Consider the following 4,677-nt stretch of genomic DNA (forward strand, 5'->3'; position numbering starts at 1 on the left):
GATGGTTGTGGTAGTTGTCTTCCTAAGTAACCGCTATGTGACATGAAGCCCTGCTTTCTGGACTTGCTGATGGCAAGTAGTGAATAAACTACCTATTCTCCTTTGCATGCATACACAGCCTTGCTTCATTTACTGACCTGTCTTCACCTCAAGCCACAAGCTTTACTCACTTTTATTCTTCTGATGCTATCCCCATCCTGCAGTGGTGGGATGAGCGAGGGGCTGCTGGGTGCTTAGTTGCTGGCTGGGGTCAAACCATGATACAAGCACTACCTAATACATCAGCAATGCATGTTTAAAGTTTCTGATTTGCTTGACATGAGAGTGCTCAGTGGGGAAGAAAAAGACACTATAGAGCCGAAGAAGACACTACAGCTGCAGCAGCCAGTACTTCTAAATGCAGAAACACTTAATTGGTTTGCAAAACACAAATCTTGTTCCTCAACCAATGCAAAGTAAATTTATTTTTTTTTCCCCCTCCTCCATAATTCTTGAACTTCCAAAATACACTCTGAGTATGTCTCAAACTTCAAGTCTGAAGTGCAGAGCATCTGGAAACTCTAATACTTTCCTTTCTCCTCATGTCTCTGCTATTGCAATGGTGTCAAGAAAAAATGGAAAAATCCTTTTCTCTGTAGATTGTCTACAGAACTATCAACACTGCTCAGAGGAGACAGGGCAAAAGATGCGTCCATTTCCACAAGATACAGACTTAGCTCCGAGAATTTGAAATCTGAATTTTGATCCCCATGTCACAGTTTTGCACGCTGCCACCAGATTCCTCCAACAGCAAGCTCACATTTCTGAAGATCAAATGCTATTTTCTTTGGAGATTTTTCTATAGCTGAAGAATCTATTTCTGAACTTAATTAATACACTTTTTCCCTCAGCTACTTCCTGTGGGTTTTGAAAGAATATACCATGAAGTTCAGACAGCAGCAGCTTCTGTGCAACATCTGGTGTCCTTTAATTCAAATATTTATAGAAAGGTTTTAAACATATACATGCCAATCCATATGGACTAACCGCATTTTTTCCTTCTCAAACACTACTCACACTGATACACAATAGCCAACAAACATACAATATGACATTTACGTTCTTTAAAATTTCCTTTTTTTTCTGTTTTTGTGTCTCATCCAATGCTCAATTTATTTTTCCTCAAATATTTTCCAATATATAAAACCTTGGCAGAAAATAAAACTTAACAAAAAACCATCAAATGTATTTACAGCAAGAACAACCTTTTCCCCTCCTCCTCTCCCCAGTATACTTAAATATGCAGATACTAGAACTGTACACATTTATTTTCAAATGTTCCTGCTATTTCTTGCATTATTTTGCACTATTCATTTTTTCATGTCCCAGTACTTTCCACAGGAACACTTTCCCCTTATTCTGTGTGCAGCCTGAGACACTGTAAAGTGAATAAAGCAACTGAGTACTGTATAGTCACACTTTTTAGTGGGAAGTAAGCTACATACACAATCACCTGAAAGTCAGTCTCCTCAAACTTTTCATCCTGGTAAGTGACGTATTATTTCTGTGTATATAGCATTAAAGATGTCTATCATCACTGGCATGTTTCATTAAATTCCATGTGGACATTTAAGTGAATTAACTGCCCTGATCTCTATATTTTCAATCTCCTACAATGAAAACAAACCCAAACTGCATAAACAAACATTCTTCATCCCGAATGGGAAATATGCACATAGATGCACAAATGTCAAAACACAGCTTGTCAGATAGAGCACAATAAAGTAGCAGTTGTATAACTTACATGTGCAAACACACAATCCTGCCCCACATAACGAAGACAAACTTTATACAATGTGGCAATGGCTGGCAAGACAATGGACATCACAATTTTACCAGGATAAAAACAGATTCACAAAGCAAGTTTTGAGATCTGTAGGAAGAGGGTCAGAAGTTATATTATGGCTCTCAGAAATGGTGGCACTTGGTTAAAAAAGAAAAGTCAGGTGGAAGTTGTGTGGGTAGCACCTGCTACATACAATGCAGGTAACAAAATGAGAGTAAGAAACTGAGTGTCTCAGGGCCTTGGGGCAGACTGGACTTCAGGAACCTGAAATGGAGACTTTTAACCACCACTTCATTCAGACTACTCTTCCTGTTCTGCTTTCATTTGTACCCTCTCTGCTATAATTATAAGCATTGGCACTGACTTGTTAGAGCTATGTAGCAAGACTGTTACTAGAAGAACACTCTACTACACGAAGACTGCTACTAGAATTTCAATCGTGTCAAAGGACAGTGCTATCAAATGGAATGAATGCTTGGTGGCCCTGAATCTGCTGCTTTAAATCATCTGCCAGTTATTTAAATTAATGACATGAAAATGGAAACAGAAACCCCACGGACAATAAGGCAGTACAGGACAAAAGCCATGACACAAAAAGTAACCTTGAAGGAAGTCATATTCAAATCTCTAAACTAACTGGGAGTGCATTTAATGTCGAGTGTGATGATAGCCTGATTTTAAGTAAAAAATATGTCAGATATAATGCTAACCAGGGTAAGCATTAAAAAAAACCACCTCCCCAGTTCTGGGCCAAAACAAGTCACTGCAATATCCCTTGTAGTAGCTCGGGAGAAGAGCTGTCTCTCTGCAAAAAACCTTAAACCAAAGCAAACCAGAAAACCTGTTAATCCACACGTTCTTCCCAGAGCTCTAACTAGTTACAGCTGTCCTTCACAAGAGCAGATGCGGTTAATGTGGAGTCACAGGGTAGCTGAAGGTGCCAGATCATGGCTGCCACCCAAGTCCATCCTATGACCTCATACTGCTTTGGAATAAGACCCCTGAGAAAAGTTACTTTCTGACTGCAAAATACTGCTAGTTCTCTCTACTCCTTTATGTCTGTAAGACATACAATATGTGATTTGTAGCCAACAGACACAGTGAAGATTTTGGCATGAGAGGCAACTGGTTATTGGTAACACTCCTGGCAGCAGCACTGTCGCTCAGTTCCTGACAGCAAGAGATTGCTGATTGCGGTGGTTTTACCCTGGCAAGATTCCAGATGTCCAACAAAGCTGCTCTATCACTCTGCTTCTCAGCTGGGCACGCTGTCTCTGCCACTCCTTTCTCCTTAGGGGGACAACTCTATACACTTCCCCCCTGCTCCAGTGTAGGGTCCTTCCCACAGGAGACAGTCCTCTATGAACTTCTCCAATGTGAGTCCCTCCCACTGGCTGCAGTTCTCCATGAACTGCTTCCACATGGTGCACTCCTTCAGAAACAGAATGCTCCAGTGTGGGTGCCCCACATGGTCACAGCTCCTGCCAGGAAACCTGCTCCAGCATGGGCTCCTCTCTCCATGGGTTCACAGGTCCTGCCAGAAGCCTGTTCTCCACAGAGTCACAGCCTCCTTCAAGTGCATCCACTTCCTCTGGCATAGAGTCCTCCATGGGCTGCGGATGAGTATCTTCACCACCAACCTCCCCGGGCTACAGGTGGAGAGCCTGTCTCAGTGTGGACTTCACCACAAGCTGCAGGAGAATCTCTGCTCCAGTTTCTGAAGCACCTCCTTCTGCTCCTTCACTAACCTAGGTTTCTGCAGGGCTGTTTCTCTCACATATTCCTCCCTCCAGCTGCAATTGTGCAGATTGTTCACCCTTCAAAAATACTTTATCCCAGAGGTGCTATCACCGTCACTGATGGGCTCAGCCTTGGCCAGTGGTGGATGTCTTGAAGCTGGCTGGCATTAACTTTATTGGATATAGGGGAAGCTTTTAGCAGCTTCTTGCAAAAGCCACCTCACTATGAAAACCTCACCATATAAACCCAGTACGCTCATCTTGACAATAGGAGGATGGATCAACTAGGAAATGCAGAAATATGTCTCCTGGACTTGTCAGGAGCTTAAAACACAGGAGCTTAAAATATAGGAATAACACAACACAATCCCATAGTATTCAAGGGAGAGAAAGAGCAGTAACAGTAACAGTGACTTCCGCAGACTCTTAAACCCAGCATCACAAAGAAGCATACGATTCTTCTAAATACCGACTGCCCTAACTTCATTTATATGTCTGGACCAAACCTATTCTCTTCACCATAATTTGCTTATTTATATTTACCTTCACTCTTACATCCAGCTTGGCTTGTGTTTTACCAAAAAGCATTATAAAATTTTTTTCTGTCACAGTCTCTTTTTAGAATAAGAATTTCAAAATAGGTCATAAATTTTTTAAATAGTGATTTCTTGCCATTCTTTGCTGCATGTATGATAAAAAATATGTGCTATAATAAGCATCTGAAAAAGCTTAAGGCCTTTTAAGAAGCCTAGCAAGTATTAGAAGACCATATTTAAGTGGAATATAAAAGAGTCAATAGAGTTTCTCTGGATTAACCTGTCACAACTCATTTTGCCAAGCATACCAGTGTGAGCTAAATGCTTATTTTTCACACTGGGAATTGGTGAAAAAGAAATTGAGTGTTTCATCCTGAACTACCACAGTGAACCACAGCAGAGCTTGGCACAAACCCCAGACTTGCCCAAGTACCAATTATGTACTTAATCTATTAATGCTTTCCTTCTTCTCTTCATGCATAGAATAAATCCTATGATAGTTTCAATAAAGAAAAGTCAGAGCACAAAAGTCCTGAATAAAACAGGCATGGATTCTTAATTATCTCCTCATTAAGTA

This window comes from Apaloderma vittatum, unplaced genomic scaffold (genome assembly GCF_000703405.1).
Source record: "Apaloderma vittatum isolate BGI_N311 unplaced genomic scaffold, ASM70340v1 Scaffold36983, whole genome shotgun sequence".
In the NCBI taxonomy this organism is placed as follows: Eukaryota; Metazoa; Chordata; class Aves; order Trogoniformes; family Trogonidae; genus Apaloderma; species Apaloderma vittatum.